Below are 22,156 nucleotides of genomic sequence, written 5' to 3'. Positions count from 1 at the left end.
TTATCCTCTCTGAATGATGAGCACCTTGAGATGGCAGTCTTACCCTCTCTGAATGATGAGCACCTTGAGATGGCAGTCTTGCCCTCTCTGAATTATGAGCACCTTGAGATGGCAGTCTTACCCTCTCTGAATTATGAGCATCTTGAGATGGCAGTCTTACCCTCTCTGAATTATGAGCACCTTGAGATGGCAGTCTTACCCTCTCTGAATGATGAGCACCTTGAGATGGCAGTCTTACCCTCTCTGAATGATGAGCACCTTGAGATGGCAGTCTTACCCTCTCTGAATGATGAGCACCTTGAGATGACAGTCTTACCCTCTCTGAATGATGAGCACTTTGAGATGACAGTCTTAACCTCTCTGAATGATGAGCACCTTGAGATGGCAGTCTTACCCTCTCTGAATGATGAGCACCTTGAGATGACAGTCTTACCCTCTCTGAATTATTAGCACCTTGAGATGGCAGTCTTACCCTCTCTGAATTATGAGCACCTTGAGATGGCAGTCTTACCCTCTCTGAATGATGAGCACCTTGAGATGGCAGTCTTACCCTCTCTGAATGATGAGCACCTTGAGATGGCAGTCTTACCCTCTCTGTATGATGAGCACCTTGAGATGGCAGTCTTACCCTCTCTGAATGATGAGCACTTTGAGATGGCAGTCTTACCCTCTCTGAGTGATGAGCACTTTGAGATGGCAGTCTTACCCTCTCTGAGTGATGAGCACTTTGAGATGACAGTCTTACCCTCTCTGAGTGATGAGCACTTTGAGATGACAGTCTTACCCTCTCTTAATGATGAGCACTTTTAGATGACAATCTTACCCTCTCTGAGTGATGAGCACTTTGAGATGACAGTCTTACCCTCTCTGAGTGATGAGCACTTTGAGATGACAGTCTTACCCTCTCTGAGTGATGAGCACTTTGAGATGACAGTCTTACCCTCTCTGAGTGATGAGCACTTTGAGATGACAGTCTTACCCTCTTTGAGTGATGAGCACTTTGAGATGGCAGTCTTACCCTCTCTGAGTGATGAGCACCTTGCGATGGCAGTCTTACCCTCTCTGAGTGATGAGCACTTTGAGATGGCAGTCTTACCCTCTGAGTGATGAGCACTTTGAGATGACAGTCTTACCCTCTCTTAATGATGAGCACTTTGAGATGACAGTCTTACCCTCTCTGAGTGATGAGCACTTTGAGATGACAGTCTTACCCTCTCTGAATGATGAGCACTTTGAGATGACAGTCTTACCCTCTCTGAGTGATGAGCACTTTGAGATGGCAGTCTTACCCTCTCTGAATGATGAGCACTTTGAGATGACAGTCTTACCCTCTCTGAGTGATGAGCACTTTGAGATGACAGTCTTAACCTCTCTGAATGATGAGCACCTTGAGATGGCAGTCTTACCCTCTCTGAGTGATGAGCACTTTGAGATGACAGTCTTACCCTCTCTGAGTGATGAGCACTTTGAGATGACAGTCTTACCCTCTCTTAATGATGAGCACTTTGAGATGACAGTCTTACCCTCTCTGAGTGATGAGCACTTTGAGATGACAGTCTTACCCTCTCTTAATGATGAGCACTTTGAGATTACAGTCTTACCCTCTCTGAGTGATGAGCACTTTGAGATGACAGTCTTACCCTCTCTGAATGATGAGCACTTTGAGATGACAGTCTTACCCTCTCTGAGTGATGAGCACTTTGAGATGGCAGTGTTTGTCCTGGTTTGATGTTTGTCCTCAGGTTCCTCTTACTGGAAAGTTAGTATCTCCTAAATATTTCACAAGTACACAGGAAATGTTTTAACTTATCTTTAAAACCATGAATCTGCCTTAGAGGGCTCAATGGAAAACAACACTAAACCTGATATGCAAACATACCAACAAGAATGCAGGCATATTCATGGACAGGATTCACTGGTGTTTCAAATTACGGTTTGATGTCAACTCTAAGAATATCATTTACATAGAAGTTAATAGGGTCAGGTGTGTTTTCCTGACAGTTCGGCTTACTCAGTTATCGGGTGATCAAAACCCTAATACCTTTACCCAAAGTTGTTGTTTCAAATCCATCCATGTCTGAGGCTAGAATAGCCAATAACAATGGAAGGGAAAACATCCTTGGTTTACAATAAAATGTGTATTAAGACAATCATGTCAACATCTTAGAGTGTAACATGAAATGTAAAACATATTCATATAGTCTGTGGAGCCTATAGTCAGTCCCCTTTGTCTAATCTTTTTCTCAGTGATAAAAAGACACCTTGGGTAGCACTTCATCAGTGAACATATTTTCAATGCAGCAACATCTCTGTTGTTTACAATTGACAAGGCTGTACTATTCCTCCGCTTCATCAACGATAACAAGGGGCACTCCACTGGAGAAATTCAACCTATGATGCAGTCAGTATCTGACAATCCAAGGAAATGGTACAGCCATTCTCGTCTGTGTGTATCTTTGTCAAATAAGGACCACAAGGATTGAACGGTCTGTGGGAGGTCGGATGCTGATTGAAACTTTAATGTGCTGCAGATGGGTATGGAGTGTCTTGGTGTGAAGGAGTTGCAGCTTGGTGTAGGTGAGAAGGAGTTGCAGCTGAGCGCTCAGACCAGTGATATGAAAGCCTTCAGCAGATGCCACGCCACTGGAGGAGCCTCAGAACGGGCAATCAGTCCAAGTCAATTCATTTTATACATAAAGCCATGAACTCAGCAATTAGAGACAGGATAGTGGCAATTAATGCACTTCACAGTGAAAAGAGACAAATAGTCCCTGCCTTTGTATCCCATGGAGGAGGAGTCTGTGGATGACACAGATGCACAGATTTCCTATCAATCACTGAGCGTTTTTATGCCCCTGCTCGTGGCCCCCCAGTCCAGCCCGGGGATGTGACAGAGGAGACGGATAGCGGTGTATTTAGGGAAACGGAATATCAATAAACACCATGGGGAAATGCACATACACACCTGAGGGGTGGCAGCCACAGGTTCTTAAACAACAGGGGCCTGAAGAATGGGCCAGTCAGGGAGCCATGGCCAGATTACAGTTTTTTACAATCACTTTGGCACTAATTTCAGAACCTTGACGTCATTTTTCAAAACTCTAGACACAAAACTCACAACCAATGATCAAAATGCACATTTTTCAAAAGTCTAACACTTTTTTTCAATTGCTTAGATACAATACACATAAAACTAAGATCATTTGTTCATTTAACAAAAATCACCTGTTCAATATGACACAACTTAACATCAAAGTACTACTATTTCAAAAGACAATTCACACATTACATTTCAGATGAGTGTCTATTCATTTCATTACAATTATCCAACTATCAATTGATACAACTGCTCAAAATGATAAGTAACTGTTGCATTGCTCTTAATGCATAGTTGTATGGGAACAGACAAACAATATGCCATGTTTAGATCATGAAAGTTTCAAGATAACGAGATTCATTGCCACCAATTAGCGTGGAGCATGAACCAATTAGACTACATTATCTATGGATGTAATATTTCATCATCATTCTTTATCAGACACCGTTTCTATGGTCCCCTTGTAAACTTCCTTGATGAGCTCGATCAGGTCTGTAGAGCTGATGGCGTGACCTATGTCATTGTGTGGGATAATGTCAGGTTACACCATGCACATATGGTGCAAGCATGGTTTCAGGCCCATGCACAATTTACCACCCTGTATTTACCCCCATACTCTCCTTTCCTTAACCCGATTGAGGAATTTTTCTCCACATGGAGATGGAAGGTTTATGATAGGCGCCCTTATGAACAAGTCACTCTTCTCCAGGCCATGGATGATGCATGCAATGACATCACGGCAGACCAGTGTCAGGCCTGGATTCGCCATGGCCGAAGGTTTTTTCCAAGATGTTTGGCTAATGAAAACATCCATTGTGATGTAGATGAGAACCTGTGGCCAAATCCACAAGACAGAGTTGATGAAAATGTAGAAGTACAGTAATCACTCCTATGTTTTGCTTTTTACAGTATAAGCAAGCAAGTTGAGGAACACTGCATTTAATGTTTTACAGTACTGTATTGTTTTTCATCAATATATTTCAGATTTTGTTCAATGATTCCACTGTCTGTAGTATTCTCTCTACTACTGCAGTACTTTTACAGGGATGTATTTACATGTAGTACCATAATGAAACATGTATCACCTATTTTGTACTACAATATTTAATGATCATACGAACAATGACACAGTGGAACTATCGGTTGCTTGTGTGTGGGTGATCTAAATTAACGTTTCATTGGTATTTCACAATAAATTTGTTTTTTGAACCAATGATTGTGCAAGTGCAAGATTTCTTTAAAGATATGAATGCACAATGCAATGTTTTGAACATTGGACAGCCTGTGTTACAAGTGATGACCGTTTTGAGTTTTGTGTCTAGAGTTTTGAAAAATGACGTCAAGGTTCTGAAATTAGTGCCAATGTGATTGTAAAAATCTGTAATCACCGACTGACCCCCCCCGCCTGACAGCAATGTCCCCCAATAAAACAGGAATTTAAAAAAACACAGTCCTTGTGAAGTCAATTTTCATAAAGAGCCAGGGAAAAAGGGGCAGGGAGAAGATTAGTGTGAGTATGTGTTTGTGTGTGTGTGTGCAGCCAGGTAAAGTAAAGCTCGCTCCCAGTCTCAAAGACGTGACATCAAACCGCATACATTTGATTTACTATGAAATGCAAATGCATTGCATTTACATTACATAATGCTAACAGCTTTAATATTCCCCTTTGAGTCAGCGGGACACTATTATAGGTAGACATTTGAATGTTACATGTTTACCCGCATGTCAGAAGCATTTGTGCTGTGCTATTCGATCTTACCGTCTATATCTATGGATGTTTTTAGGTTTAATTCAGAAGATGAATATCATTTTTAATAAATTACTTTGGTATGCTATTCCCTTATCCCATCAACACTAGCCTTATATACAGTACATGCTGTTTGATATCCTCTGAGTTACCTCTGCTGCCACGTCTACTGTTCTTCCTAAAGTAACCCCTATATACTGTACACAGGGCCATAGTCAGGGTCTGAGTTTTAGAGAGGTCCAGAGGAAGGGAACAGCATAAATAAGCAGAAATGACCCCAGTCATTATCACACTGGTTGCTGTAGCTTTATTCACCTCAGGCGATCTACAAACACATAGCCTATTAGCTATACAATTAGCCGCTACACATTAACACATATTAATTCAGCACCGGGATAAAACAAATATATTACCAAGGTCCGGACCTCGGTGTCCTCATACAGTATGTAGCTATGGACCTGATTGTGCACCCTAGCTGAGGAGAGTGAGCCTCACAACAACATATTGTGCACCCTAGCTGAGGAGAGTGAGCCTCACAACAACATATTGTGAACCATAGCTGAGGAGAGTGAGCCTCACAACAACATATTGTGAACCCTAGCTGAGGAGAGTGAGCCTCACAACAACATATTGTGAACCATAGCTGAGGAGAGTGAGCCTCACAACAACATATTGTGAACCCTAGCTGAGGAGAGTGAGCCTCACAACAACATATTGTGAACCCTAGCTGAGGAGAGTGAGCCTCACAACAACATATTGTGAACCATAGCTGATGGGACTGAGCCTCACAACAACATATTGTGAACCCTAGCTGAGGAGAGTGAGCCTCACAACAACATATTGTGAACTATAGCTGAGGGGAGTGAGCCTCACAATGTTTGGTACTGACACTACTGCTATTGTCTTATAGGGTGTCCGGCTGCTTTCACTCGGCTTCAGATTAAATCCTATTTTCATTAGGATGACTCTTCTAGTTTATCCTGGTTTAATTTGATGTTTCTTCTTGGCGTAGCAGACTGTTCAGATGTTCATAAAGGCTCTGTGTGATTGATTGAGGCTACTGGTCACTCAGACCACTGTCACATTGTTCACAATGCTAGCCACATGCTAGCCAACTAAAGGGGATAGGTTTAAGTTAATAAAATGTCAATCTAGTCAATAAATTCATGGATTTTCCAATGTGATCAATAGAATGCAAGATGCTTCTGAGCAGAGTGAGAGAATGTTTGGACGTGGGAGACGATTGACATCCCACACCTCTAAGCAATGTAAGAAGACATAACCCTCATCGTCTAGATACAATGTGTGTTTTAAATCCAATTCAAGCTGTTCAAGAGGTTATTACTGCTCAGTATTGAATTACATTTCCATGTAAGGCCAAATAATATTGTTTGGTCAGACATATTAAGGAAGCCGGGGGGGACTTGGATATTATAATGTTATCCCATTAGATGAGCTTGGCTGTGTACTATGCAAAGTGATAGCCAGTTACACCGGCGGGTCCCAGTGCCAATAAATTAATAAAACAAAATGCTTACCGTGACTTGGAAGAGTTCCAGTGTTGGATAACCATAGCCAGCTAGCTAACATAGCATCCCTCTCTGTTTGAGCCGGGTGTTTGAATAGGCTAAACTAGCTAGCTGCATTCGCTAGCTAAGTGAAAGTGAAAAAAAAAATACTATGAAATATAGCTAGCTCTCTCTCTCTTGCTTCTCCTTCATTTTAAACAAAATTAATTTGTTCAAAACTGTTCAACTATTGTCTTTCTCTCTCTTTGAGTCAACTACTCACCACATTTTATGCACTGCAGTGCTAGCTAGCTGTAGCTTATGCTTTCAGTACTAGATTCATTCTCTGATCCTTTGATTGGGTGGCTAACATGTCAGTTCATGTTGCAAGAGCTCTGATAGGTTGGAGGACGTCCTCCGGAAGTTGTCATAATTACTGTGTAAGTCTATGGAAGGGGGTGAGAACCATGAAGTCAATGTTCCCAGAGGAGGACGGAAACTAGCTGTCCTCCGGCTAAACCATGGTGCTACCCTACAGAGTGCTGTTGAGGCTACTGTAGACCTTCATTGCAAAACATGGTGTTTTAATCAATTATTTGGTGACGTGAAAATATTTATCTAAAAAGGATAACTTTTTTAATGTTTCACTATTTTTATTTTTATGAAATACACTGAGGAGGATGGTTATTCCCTTCTCCGAGAAGCATCCACTGCTTTCTATACTATAAATATAATTGGAAAATTGAATCGATTCATTTTGATATGCCTCAGCTTGTCCTGGTAATGTTTGTATAATTGGAAATTAGAACAGGTCTCCTCAGAAATGTTTTACTATCTTTATACAGGAAGCACAATCCCTGTTGAGTACAATCACATTACAATAATGACTTGAGACTTTGGAAAAATGCACCCAATCTATAAATGCTGTATGTGTACAATTCTGTTAGAGTATTTACATTTAATAACTCAACATGTCCAAACTTCAAAAGGCATTCGCACATCTGAGCTATCTTTTTTTGCAGGTGGTAACAGTTGAATAAGATGAGAAACCCGCACACTGCTCTTGATAATATCACTGCTCTTTAATAAGCTTTACGTATCGGCCTCAAGGCCTCAACATGTCAACATATAATTCTCTATTGAATTGTGGAAAACAGGCCAAACTAGATTATGGCGTATTTAGGCATATTTGAAATGGTGAAATTATGGCTTGTGGGGTCATTTTATTTCCATTTCCTACTGTCCACTAGAGGCAACGTGAGTGCCTATTACCATCTAGTGATGGGGTTGACGAAGGGCTTAACCCACAAGCTACGGCTCTGAGGATCACAGGTTCAATCCCAGTGCTAGGCACTTGTCTTGTAATATTAGTTTTTCTGTTTTAACTAGGGTTGCAAAGTTCCGGTAACTTTCCCAAAATCCACAGATTTCCTGCGTATTTCTGCAAGATTCTGGGAATCTTCCAACTGGGATTCCAGGAAAACCTGGGAATTCTGGGAAAGTTACCTGAATTTTGCAACCCTATTTTTAACCCTATCCCAAACCTTAACCACTCTGAATTAATACCCAAATGATTAACCTTTTTTGTTTAACCCTATCCCAAACCTTAACCCTTACCTTAACAATTTTGAATTAAAACATTTACATTTACATTTTAGTCATTTAGCAGACGCTCTTATCCAGAGCGGCTTACAGTTAGTGAGTGCATACATTTTTCATACTGGCCTCCCGTGGTGAAACGAACCCACAACCCTGGCGTTGCAAGCGCCATGCTCTACCAACTGAGCTACACGGGACTAAAACCTACTCTTAACTGTAGAGGCGCAGTTTGATTGACAGCTAGCATACAGCGAAATATGCCGTAAAATTAAAACGGCAACACACTTCATAATATACAAACGGCGCCACAGACAGTCACACACGCCATAATTAAAACGATCGGGAGACCCATGGGGCGGCGCACAATTGGCCCAGCGTCGTCCAGGGTAGGGGAGGGAATGGCCGGCAGGGATGTAGCTCAGTTGGAAGAGCATGGCGTTCGCAACGCCAGGGTTGTGGGTTCGATTCCCACGGGGGGCCAGTATGAAAAATAAAACAATAATGTATGCACTCACTTAACTGTAAGTCGCTCTGGATAAGAGCGTCTGCTAAATGACTTAAATGTAAATGTAAAAAAATATCTCTGTTGCTGCAGTTCCGGCGAGGGATGGCATTTTCTTTGGAGCTTGTGTTGGGAAAGTGACAGTGGAATGTCAATCCTCTTTAATAAGTGTCCATTTCCACATTTCTCAGTCCGAACCAGTTTATGATAGGTCCTACAGATAGCTCTGGTGTTGCACCAGAAGATCCAAAGATAAGTGTTGATAAGGGAGATACAGGAACTGTGCAGCTCCATTATTTTCAGGATTACTCCATTTCATACTCCAAGGTTCTCATCATCTCTCATTAATATTGTAATAAGCTTGGAGGGTTTGGTTAATGTACTAGAGCAGCCCGTGAAAGTTGCCTCATTATTGCTGTATAAATGTAGCCTCATCCCCCGGTACGCATTTATCAATTTTGCTTGTCAGATGACCATGCTCTTAAATTAAGTCATGTTTATGATTTAATAGTATTTAAAAGGATAGTGGGGTGAAGGGATTCTGTATTCAAGATGTGAAATTCTTTGGGTGAAATGTTGATGTTGTGTGAAAAGACCTGTATGTTACCTGTACTTTTGTAGCCAACCCAACGTGCAGAATATGGCAGGTGCCACATTTTTCCAATACATTTTGCCCATTGGGTATGGACCTTTTTGTTGATATGGATTTTCGTGTGACACACCATTGGCTGCTTCTATTAAATCCATGGACTTCATTCAGTGTCCATGGCCTGTTCTCTTTATGCCGTACCTGTCATTACTTCATCCATTATCTGTCACGAGGAAACAAACTAACAAAATCTAAAACGGTAGGCATTCCCTTCCGCTCTTCTCCTTATTCATATTCCAAGGGATGCCTAGGACTTCTCTTTTTCTCTGCCAGAAGAAAAGAACGGAGCCTTAATTTGATGTCTGAATAAGTGTGGTCTGGTCCCAGGGGCTTTAAACGATACATCACACTGGCAACAATAGGATATGTAGTCCCCGGAGAGAGCTAGATGCGGGCCGCTCATGCTGGGCCCCATCCCCAATGGCCCACTGAGAGTGTGTGCTGCAGCTAAATAACACAGCCATTAAGTGATGACTCAGACACAACAGCTCCAACCTTCTTTCCTTTTTTCTCTCTCCAAGGTGAGATCTTTAACAATTGGTTTAGGGAAATTGGTGTTTTCAGACTTAAATCGCACTGGCAAACATTTTTCACCTTTTGAGGGATCTTTCTGGCTTGATCCAACTTTGACAGTGCATGCCAAACCTCCAACAGAGGGTCTACATTCATTATTGACTGTCCCAACTCTGTTCAAAATGAGAGTATTTCAAAACAAACACACTGCTTCCCTTGCAGAATTTCTGTTTATAAAGCCAGCCTTTTCCGGACAACCAACCTTTGTCGAAGCTTTGACAAAAGTCAGTAGACTGAATCGTTGGTTTCATAAAACAGGTGAAACTTCGCAAAGCACATAGGAATATTTTCTCTTGAATGTTCCCTTTCGAATCTCACTTCATATTCACACGCTTCTGCTAGAGATTCTTACTAGATGTGATGTGCTTCTCGTTTCAAATCCAACTGTGAAGAATATCATTGCATCGTTTCATACAGCGGGAAACAAAGAGAGAATGATGAATCTAGTCAGATTTGTCATGACAAATGCAATTAGGATTTGGGTCTGTGAGACCTGTATAGCATTCAAATAAAATGCTTCCCTTACCAAAGACACTTCAACATATACAGGAAGTAGCAGAAATGGACTGACCATAGGACATAGGACATAGGACATATGACATAGGCTATAGGATTAAAATGGATTACATTGAGATTTTGTGTCACTGGCCTACACACAATACCCCATAATGTCAAAGTGGAATTATGTATTTCGAAATGTTTCCAAATTATGTAAAAATTAAAGTATTCAATCCCTTTGATATGGCTAACCTAAATAAGTTCAGGAGTCAAAAATGTGCTTAACAAGTGATTTTTAAATTACTACCCCATCTCTGTACTCCACACATACAATTATCTGTAAGGTCCCTCAGTCGAGCAGTGAATTTCAAGCACAGATTCAACCACAAAAACCAGTGAGGTTTTCCAATGCCTCGCAAAGAAGGGCACCTTTTGGTAGATGGGTAAAAATAAAAAAAAGCAGACATTGGATATTCCTTTGAGCGTGGTGACGTAATTAATTACACCTTGGATGGTGTATCAATACACCCAGTCACTACAAAGATACAGGCGTCCTTCCTAACTCAGTTGCCGGAAAGGAAGGAAACCACAGGGATTTCACCATGAGGCTAGTGGTGACTTTAAAACAGTTACAGAGTTTAATGGCTGTGATAGGAGAAAATGGAGGATGGGTCAACAACATTGTAGTTACTCCACAACATTAACCTAAATGAGAGTGAAAAGAAGGAAGCATGTACAGAATACAAATACTCCAAAACATGCATCTTGTTTGCAGTAAGGCACTAAAGTAAAACTGCAAAAAAATGTAGCAAAGAAATTAACTTTATGTCCTGAATATAAAGTGTTTTATTTGGGGCAAATCCAACACAACACATCACTGAGTACCACTCTTTATATTTTCAAGCATGGTAGTGGATGCATCATGTTATGGGTATGCTTGTCATCGGCAAGGACTAGGGAGTTTTTTAGGATAAAAAGAAACTGAATAAAGCTAAGCACAGGCAAAATCCTAGAGGAAAACCTGGTTCAGTCTGCTTTCCAACAGACACTGGGAGACAAATTCACCTTTCAGCAGGATAATAACATTAAACACAAGGCCAAATATACACTGGAGTTGCTTACCAAGACGACATTGAATGTTCCTGAGTGGCCTAGTTACAGTTTTGTCTTAAATCGGTTTGAAAACCTATAGCAAGACTTGAAAATGGCTCTCTAGCAATGATCAACAACCAACTTGACAGAGCTTGAAGAATAAAAAAAGTGCAAATATTGTACAATCCAGGTATGCAAAGCTCTTAGAGACTTACCCAGATAGACTCACATCTGGAATCGCTGCCAAAGTTGATTCTAACATCTATTGACTCAGGGGTGTGAATACTTATGTAAATGTATTTGTATTTCATTTTCAATAAATTTGCTAACATTTCTAAAAACATGTTTTCACTTTATCATTATTGGGCATTGTGTGTAGATGGGTGAGAAAAAAATATATTTAATCAATTTTGAACAAAACAAGATGTGGAGTACTTGAAGGGGTATGAATACTTTACGAAGGCACTGTAGGACATAGGACATGGGCCATAGGCCAATGTGGGCAAATGCCAGATGGGCAGGTCCATCTTTAGACCAAAATTATAATTATTTGGCTAATAATGGGGGCCTTGAGGAATGGGGGACCCCAGTCTGTCCCTGATACAGTGAAGGAAAAAAGTATTTGATCCCCTGCTGATTTTGTACGTTTGCCCACTGACAAAGACATGATCAGTCTATAATTTTAATGGTAGGTTTATTTGAACAGTGAGAGACAGAATAACAACAAAAACATCCAGAAAAACGCATATCAAAAATGTTATAAATTGATTTGCATTTTAATGAGGGAAATAAGTATTTGACCCCCTCTCAATCAAAAAGATTTCTGGCTCCCAGGTGTCTTTTATACAGGTAATGAGCTGAGATTAGGAGCAAACTCTTAAAGGGAGTACTCCTAATCTCAGTTTGTTACCTGTATAAAAGACACCTGTCCACAGAAGCAATCAATCAATCAGATTCCAAACTCTCCACCATGGCCAAGACCAAAGAGCTCTCCAAGGATGTCAGGGACAAGATTGTAGACCTACACAAGGCTGGAATGGGCTACAAGACCATCGCCAAGTAGCTTGGTGAGAAGGTGACAACAGTTGGTGCGATTATTCGCAAATGGAAGAAACACAAAAGAACTGTCAATCTCCCTCGGCCTGGGGCTCAACACAAGATCTCACCTCGTGGAGTTGCAATGATCATGAGAACGGTGAGGAATCAGCCCAGAACTACACGGGAGTATCTTGTCAATGATCTCAAGGCAGCTGGGACCATAGTCACCAAGAAACAATTGGTAACACACTACGCCGTGAAGGACTGAAATCCTGCAGCGTCCGCAAGGTCCCCCTGCTCAAGAAAGCACATATACATGCCCGTCTGAAGTTTGCCAATGAACATCTGAATGATTCAGAGGAGAACTGGGTGAAAGTGTTGTGGTCAGATGAGACCAAAATTGAGCTTTTTTGGCATCAACTCAACTCGCCGTGTTTGGAGGAGGAGAAATGCTGCCTATGACCCCAAGAACACATTTTTCATTTACGTCATTTAGCAGACGCTCTTATCCAGAGTGACTTACAAATTGGTGCATTCACCTTATAGCCAGTGGGATAACCCCTTTACAATTATTATTATTATAATTTTTTTTTGTGGGGTAAGGGGGGGGGTTAGAAGGATTACTTTATCCTATCCCAGGTGTTCCTTAAAGAGGTGGGGTTTCAAATGTCTCCGGAAGGTGGTGAGTGACTCCGCTGTCCTGGCGTCGTGAGGGAGCTTGTTCCACCATTGTGGCCACCAGGTTTGCACACATCTCAGGAGGTATTTGTCCCACTCCTCTTTGCAGATCTTCTCCAAGTCATTAAGGTTTCGAGCCTGATGTTTGGCAACTCGAACCTTCAGCTCCCTCCACAGATTTTCTGTGGGATTAAGGTCTGGAGACTAGCTAGGCCACTCCAAGACCTTAATGTGCTTCTTCTTGAGCCACTCCTTTGTTGCCTTGGCCATGTGTTTTGGGTCATTGTCATGCTGGAATACCCATTCACGACCCATTTTCAATGCCCACCGTCAAACATGGAGGTGGAAACATTATGCTTTGGGGTGTTTTTCTGCTAAGGGGACAGGACAACTTCACCGCATCAAAGGGACGATGGACGGGGCCATGTACCATCAAATCTTGGGTGAGAACCTCCTTCCCTCAGCCAGGGCATTGAAAATGGGTCGTGAATGGGTATTCCAGCATGACAATGACCCAAAACACACGGCCAAGGCAACAAAGGAGTGGCTCAAGAAGAAGCACATTAAGGTCCTGGAGTGGCCTAGCTAGTCTCCAGACCTTAATCCCATAGAAAATCTGTGGAGGGAGCTGAAGGTTCGAGTTGCCAAACGTCAGGCTCGAAACCTTAATGACTTGGAGAAGATCTGCAAAGAGGAGTGGGACAAAATCCCTCCTGAGATGTGTGCAAACCTGGTGGCCAACTACAAGAAACATCTGACCTCTGTGATTGCCAACAAGGGTTTTGCCACCAAGTACTAAGTCATGTTTTGCAGAGGGGTCAAATACTTATTTCCCTCTGTCACGATCGCCTATGAAGTATGACCAAAGCGCAGCGTTGGGAGTGAACATGATGATTTTAATTTTGAAACACACGACAAAACAAACACGATCCGTGAAGTCCTCAGTGACAACTACTGAACAATGAACAAAAACCCACAACCCCCAACGGAAAACAAACAGATTAAATATGGCTCCCAATCAGAGATAACGAGCCGACAGCTGACACTCGTTACCTCCGATTGGGAGTCACTTGACCAAACACATAGAAATACACCCAAAAGAATGAACAACCCTGGCTCAATATTCAGAGTCCCGGAGCCAGGGCGTTACACCCTCATTAAAATGCTAATCAATTTATAACATTTTTGACATGCGTTTTTCTGGATTTTTTTGTTGTTATTCTGTCTCTCACTGTTCAAATAAACCTACCATTCAAATTATAGACTGATCATGTTGTCAAGGTGACGTGTATGCGGGAAACGAAGTCAAGCGCAGGACACCGAACTACTGGCAGAACGTACTTTACTTAACACAGTAAAGAAAGTACAAAACAAACCTTCAAACAGGGAGGAACAAATAACGCATACAACCAGCACTGCCGACCTAACGGAAAACAATCACACACAATAACCAATGAGAGACAGGGGGTTATAAAGGGAATACAATATAACATAATGGGAAACAGGTGCAAACAATCAGGACAAACTAGACAAACACCGAAACATAGATCGGTGGCAGCTAGTACTCCGGGGACGACGAACGCTGAAGCCTGCCCGAGCAAGGAGGAGGGGCAGCCTCGGCTGATTCCGTGACACATGTCTTTGTCAGTGGGCAAACGTACAAAATCAGCAGGGGATCAAATACTTTTTTCCCTCACTGTATGTAGTTTTCTAATAGCTGTTTAGCTAGCTAATTACATCTCCAATCAATCAAGTTAACACAGGTTAGATTTAATGTAAAACTACTTGGTACTTCCTCTTCAAAAACATTAGCAATCAGTCAGATTCACCTGCGAAATTACAGAACCCAATCAGAGTTTTAATCACACTTAATCAATTAATACATAACAAATTAATTAATTTTAAGACAATTACTGGAAGCTAACAAATGACACATGGATACTGAAACTAATGTGGCTACTTACAGCAACACTGCAACATTTTGTAATTAATGTAACAGGGTTAGGTGATATGGTGCAAAAATAACTGTATAAATTATCATTTGCCAGAACTATTTATATTTTCCCCAGGTAATGCAGATACAAGAAAGACATCTAACAGTGATTTCTAACCAGAATGTGGGTAGTCTCTGGGTAGTTGTTGAAACGCAAACATTGAGAGAGGGTCACTAACAAAACCTCTGTCTGTGGAAAAGAGAGAGAAACTCAGTAATAAAAACTGCCTGAGGGTAAATCTGTCTGAACTGCTAAACTGGCATGGAGATCCAGTGACCTTGGTCAAAGTTTGCAGCCCATCTTTTATCTTGTTGAAAGAGCCATTTGTCATGATCCAACCCCTATGTCCCAAAGCCCCCTCCCCCCAACGCCACCCATCTCAGACAAATTGACCGCCACTCTAGACCGCAACAGATGCGCCCGCCTCTCCTGCTATGAATTATGAAATCTGTGCGGTCCAGTGTCAGTGGCTGGTAATTAATAATAAATCCACCACAGTGCGACAGCTCTCATCACACCCAGCTGGGGTCAACATGGCAGATCCTGTCTCTGGGCCAATTATGAGAAGAGAAAAATACTAGGTGAAGATTTATTCCAACAATATGTCTAGGGAGGAAGGGAGGGCTCATATTTTGCTGGTGGTGTGTCCAGTGGGCATGTAACAGTGTCACATGTCTGAGAACAAGGCAGATGGTTTTTTGACACGATACAGTCCTTTAGTTGAGACGCAGGAAGAACCAGAGCAGGTGTGGGACAGAAGGACACAACAGTCAAGTGATGGGCCCACAGCGCTGCACTATGTACCTGTCTGCTGCCTCTTATAATCTAGGTGATACGCCTCATCTTGCAGGTCAGGTCAGTAAGGGACTGGAAATGGCTGCCCATGGTGCTGAACTGGCCTATGGAGTTTGTGGCGTAACACAAAACAACGTACACAAAGCTCTTCACAGTCAACCTTCGGAACCATGCTTTTCCCATGCGGGAATTGTAGGAATGCCTCGAGAATTTTATAGACCCTCACTCGGTTGTTTAGAATTTCCTTTGCAGTGAGAACAGAATTCCACGATCCCTGTGTGATACCTGTTTCTTTTGAATGCACAAACGAACACATCGTTCGGGGGCCCTTAAGTAGCCACCACTCCAGATTAATTATTACATTACAGTCATTCAGCAGACACTCTTATCCAGAGCTACTTACAGTTAGTGAGTGCATACATAATTTTTTTTTTTTTCATACTGGCCCCCTGTGGGAATCAAACCCACAAACCTGGCGTTGCAAACGCCATGCTCTACCAACTAAGCTACATTCCTGCCGGCCATTCCCTTCCCTACCTGGACGACGCTGTGCCAATTGTGCGCCGCCCCATGGGTCTCCCGGTCGCGGATTCGAACAAGGATCTCTAGTGGCACAGCTAGCACTGCGATGCAGTGCCTTAGACCACTGCGCCACTCTGGACTACAGACAGCTTTCCCATAGCACACTCTCCACATTACTCACTGCTGAGGACCCTTGCCAGCACAACCTGCCACGCGTGCACTCTCCTCGCCCAATTCATTCCAGTGAACTAGGTCAATTGGTGTTTGCTTGTCGTTTGCGCCCGTGTGTGTTAAACAACAGACTGTGGCACAGGTCGAGGGTGGACATGTGTCTTGCACACCATATCACCAGATTTTGCATGGTACAGGTGTTGTTTTATAACATACACGTATTACATAGATGAGATATTATCATGCATTCTGTCTAGGCAGCTGTGTGTCATGTTCTAACCACATCATCTATCTAAAGTCTCTGTTGCAGGTTGTAAAACCACTGCATGTTATAAATGGCCTCACACATCGTCCTACGTAGTGATGGCTCATAACATTGTCATACCACTTGGACCCAAACTTGTCCATTTTAGAGGTTTCTGCTAGCGTTTTTTTCCTACCCTGACCGAACCCTTCTACTCAAAATCTTTTGACAATTTTCTTCTTTGGCGGCATCATTTTAACATCCGCTTGGCCATGTTTAGTTCATGGCCAGTTTTTCATCAGTCTCTTAAACTGCCAGGTTGCAGGTCTATCAGATGGGGGGTGGTTGGGGGAGGTTTTGGAGACTGTGAGGTTGGGATTAATGCAGCCCTGTCAGAGGGCCCTGGATGATGAAGTAGTCACACGCCTGGAAGATGGAGAGAAAAAGAAAGAGGAAACCGCTCCTCAACGAATCTGTCCCAAACAGAACTTTTCATTATACTGTTGTCTTCTGATCGAGAATGGCGCCATATACACCACACTCTTAGAAAAAAGGGTTCCAAACGGGTTCTTCGGCTTTCACTATAGTAGAACCGTTTTTGGTTCCAGGTAGAACTCTTTTGGGTTCCATGTCACACCATGATCTGTTTCACCTGTCTTTGTGATAGTCTCCACCCGCCTCCAGGTGTCACCCATCTTACCCATTATCCCCAGTGTATTTATACCTGTGTTCTCTGTTTGTCTGTTGCCAGTTCGTTTTGTTTCGTCAAGCCTACCAGCGGTTTTCCCCTTGCTCCTGTCTTTCTCAAGTTCCTGTTTTCTAGTTTTCCCGGTTTTGACCATTCTGCCTGCCCTGACCCTGAGACTGCCTGCCGCTCTGTACCTTTTGGACACTGATCTGGATTACCGACCTCTGCCTGCCCTTGACCTGTCGTTTGCCTGCCCCCTGTTTTTGTAATAAACTTTTGTTACTTCGACACTGTCTGCATCTGGGTCTTCTCCTGAAACGTGATAGTACGAACTGGCCATGACTGACCCAGCAGACTCGGACCAGCTCTGCAACGCCATCTCCTCCCAAAGAGCCACCATTGGAAGGCACGAGGAGTTGCTTCATGGTCTCATGGAAGGGTTCCAGACCTTGGCCGAACGCCATGACCGAGCATTTAACACATTGCTGGAGCAATTCCGTGGGTTGTCTGTTAGGCAGCCTACCATGACGGTAACCTCCCAGGCCCTCAGTAACCCGGCGGTTAGCATGCGCGGCCTCCCCGGCCACCCCGGTTTCCCGAGAACCCTGTTTACCTCCCCCGGAACGCTTCGCTGGAGAGTCGGGAACCTGACCAGCATTTCTCGCTCAGTGTTCGCTCATCATCAAGCTGCAGCCTTCCTCCTTCCCCTCGGACCGCTCTAAGATAGCGTACCTCATCACGCTGATGTCCGGGAGGGCTCTTGCCTGTGCTACGGCAGTGTGGGAACAACAGTTGGCCGTATGCTTCAGTCTGGAGGAGTTCATGCAGGAGGTAAAGAAGGTTTTCGATGCTCCATTGTCCGGGAGAGAGGCTGCTCGGAAGTTACTCCAGCTTTGGCAAGAATCCCACAGTGTTGCAGACTATGCAGTGGATTTCTGCACGTTGGCAGCTGAGTGTGCCTGGAACCCGGAAGCGCTGTTCGACACATTCCTGCACGGAGGATCGGAGGAAGTAAAGGACGAGCTTGCAGCCCGGGAACTACCAATGGATCTCGACCGCTCATCGCCTTGACCATTCGGATCGATGGGCGACTACGGGAACGAAGGAAGGAGAGGAAGTCCGATTCCACTCGCCCGCCCAAGGATTCCACCTCGCCTCCGAGGCATCCAGGAAGTCCCCGACGGCTCCATTGCCAAGCTCCCCTGAGAGTCTCCAAAGTCTGCCGATTCACCTCTTTCTAAAAACCTGTTTTTGCTTTGTCATTATGTGGTATTGTGTGTAGATTGATGAGGAAAATATTTTTTTTTCATCCATTTTAGAATTAAGCTGCACCGTAACAAAATGTGGGAAAAGAGAAGGGGTCTGAATACTTTCCGAATGCACTGTAGTTACACATATGTCGACACTGGTATGGTGCTGGACAATGTATATGTTGTTAAAAGTGGTGAAGTGACGCTTTAAGCAGGGGTCATCTTATATTTAATTAATTATTAAAAGGAATTTCAATTGATCAAATCAAATTGTATTTGTAATATGCGCCGAATACAACAGGTGTATACTTTACTGTGAAATGCTTACTTACAAGCTCTTTCCCAACAATGCAGAGTTAAAAAGTAAGAAAATTAGAAAATAAAAATAGAAAATAGTAGCACAATAGATAACAAAGCTATATACAAGGAGTACCATTACTGAGTCAATGTGCAGGGGTACAAGTTAATAACTTGAATATATACAAGGAGTACCATTACTGAGTCAATGTGCAGGGGTACAAGTTAATAACTTGAATATATACAAGAAGTACCATTACTGAGTCAATGTTCAGGGGTACAAGTTAATAACTTGAATATATAAAAGAAGTACCGTTACTGAGTCAATGTGCAGGGGTACAAGTTAATAACTTGAATATATACAAGAAGTAACGTTACTGAGTCAATGTGCAGGGGTACGAGGTAAAAACATGGCCATATACAATAAGTACCAGTACTGAGTCAATGTGCAGGGGTATGAGGTAATGACACATTGCTATGTAAAAGAAGTACCGGTAATGACTCAATGTGCAGGGGTACGAGGTAATAACATGGCTATATACAAGGAGAACCGGTACTGAGTCAATGTGCAGGGGTTCAAGGTAATAACATGGCTATATACAGTTAGTACTGGTACTGAGTCAATGTGCAGGGGTATGAGGTCATAACATGGCTATATACAGTTAGTACTGGTACTGAGTCAATGTGCAGGGGTATGAGGTCATAACATGGCTATATACAGTTAGTACTGGTACTGAGTCAATGTGCAGGGGTATGAGGTCATAACATGGCTATATACAGTTAGTACTGGTACTGAGTCAATGTGCAGGGGTATGAGGTCATAACATGGCTATATACAGTTAGTACTGGTACTGAGTCAATGTGCAGGGGTATGAGGTCATAACATGGCTGTATACAGTTAGTACTGGTACTGAGTCAATGTGCAGGGGTACGAGGTAATGTGACTTATTTGACAATTTGACTCTGTTCCAGAGGACATCTATAATAATAATAATAATAATAATAATAATAAATAATAATAATAATAATAATAATAATAATAATAATAATAATATGCCATTTAGCAGACGCTTTTTATCCAAAGCGACTTACAGTCGTGCGTGCATACATTTTTGTGGTCCCGGGGATCGAACCCACTACCTTAGCGTTACAAGCGCCGTGCTCTACCAGCTGAGCTACAGAGGACCATCCTGGTTAGTTTCTACCTCCTGAAGTATAGCAGTAAAGGACAGTTTGACTGCTCATCAATTTGTTAAAGCATCATGGCCAATTTTAAAAGGTGTTTTCCAATTAACCTGGCCTGTGACTTGGACTAGGCCTGTGACTTGGAGTAGGAGTGACTGGATAATTGACAGTTCGAGCAATTACCACGAAAGGTATGACACATGTCACTGACTGAAAGCACAATGCCTTTGTGTGTGTGTGTGTGTGTGTGTGTGTGTGCATATCGAATCTCTGGATGTTGTGTTGGAGTTACCGTGTGTGTGTTTATTTGTGTGTGTGCATTTTCTCACACCTTTGCTGGAGATAAGCTGGGCTTTTGCTACTCAGAGAGTCAATATCCATGAGGGTATCTCCAGGGGCCAACAGCTTAATTAAGATGGGCATCTGCACAGTGACTGTTGGGCCAGGCTGTCTGACTGTGGCCACCCATACAGTCAACCCAGACGCTAATTAGGGTCTCCACTGCTGATGTACTACACCTCTCCCTTGCACTCATTTGTCCTCTCCTTTTTTGCCAGCCCTCCCCTCTCCTCCCTCCTTCGTCCCGTCTTCCCAAACGTAACAAATGTGCCTGGGCTGTTTCTTAATTAACACACTGACCTTTTTTTTCCCCCCTCTGTTTCATTTCCACACTACCACAATTAATAAACACAGCGACTGAGATTAACTGTTGATTAAAAAAGACACACACACACAACATGGGCCCGGGTCCTGTAGATCGAAACATGGCCCACACTATGGGATGAGTGGCTCCATAATACAGGCCATGATTAATTATGATGGGAGTCAGTACCCAATTTGAATTTCGAACTGCTACTGTAGCAGATTGAGCAGCCCCGAAAGATTTGCATTAACACTTTCATTTTGTGTGAAGCCGAGGCCAGGGCATAACAAGATAAATATCTAATGATTCCCTCATTTAAGTAGGTCATTTGTGTGCATCAAACAAATGCTTTTAGGAAAATAAATATGAAGAAACTAACCAGGTTTCCATCCAATATTTGTATGAGAGTAAGGTACATCGGACAAAAAAATGTCACAACAGGCCTGATGGAAACAGCAAAATTGTCGAAACTTTTCAAATGTCGACAAAACAAAATACGCTCAGACAAGGTGGGATCTTTTTGTGTCTGTAAAATGCATTATGTGGAAATATTGATATAATAACCCTCATATCGAAGTGAAATTGGAGTCATGCGATGATATGGTGTGTGGTCCTCCCACTACGACTCAGGAAAGCATACAGTTTTTTTTCGGCTACAGATGAAATAAGTTATGATGAACTTCACAGGGTGGTGAAAGTGCAAGGTGATGAGCTTGGTGCTCCTTTTCCAATAAATATTGAGGGTCTTATTCTGGTGACATGATGATCGATGCTTGGCTGCCGTCAGTAGAGTTGAAACCATCAGTAGAGTTGAAAATGTGCTTGGGAATTTAACCACAACTTATTTTTATGTACACTACATCATCACGCGCCGGTCTTTTATCCACAACAAGTCAATTTGATGGAAACATCACTGGTGGGAAAATGCACATATTTTATTTATGCGAATTTAGAATATTCACATGAAAATCTGTCGCCAATTGGATGGAAACTTGGTTACTGCCATAAATTAAGAGATGCATATGAATATGCCGTATAACTGCTAGGTTATCAAGTGTTGTACCTTAATGTAGAACTAGTGGTACCACTTAAATGCTTATGTCTTTATAGCTGTTTTCAAACCTTACCCTAACGCTAACCATTACCTTAACCACTCACTACCATGCTTAAACTTAACCTTAAGCTAACCCCTAAGTTTAAACACTGCCTAGCATGGCTAAACTCAACCTAACTAACCTCTGCTTAGCATTGCTAAACTCAACCTAACTAACCTCTGCCTAGCATGGCTAAACTCAACCTAACTAACCTCTGCCTAGCATGGCTAAACTCAACCTAACTAACCTCTGCCTAGCATGGCTAAACTCAACCTAATTAACCTCTGCCTAG

General features: G+C 42.5%; 1 non-coding gene across 1 annotated transcript; it reads left to right on the top strand.

Moving 5' to 3' along the window:
* Positions 1-8,351: 8,351 nt before the first annotated feature.
* On the top strand, positions 8,352-8,432 carry trnaa-cgc. The gene has a single exon. It is a non-coding gene; the product is annotated as a tRNA-Ala (tRNA).
* Positions 8,433-22,156: the final 13,724 nt, after the last annotated feature.

The sequence above is a fragment of the Coregonus clupeaformis genome, chromosome 16 (genome assembly GCF_020615455.1).
Source record: "Coregonus clupeaformis isolate EN_2021a chromosome 16, ASM2061545v1, whole genome shotgun sequence".
Classification (NCBI taxonomy): domain Eukaryota; kingdom Metazoa; phylum Chordata; class Actinopteri; order Salmoniformes; family Salmonidae; genus Coregonus; species Coregonus clupeaformis.
Note: the sequence above shows the minus strand (reverse complement) of the source record. Positions and strands in the feature narration are given on the sequence as shown.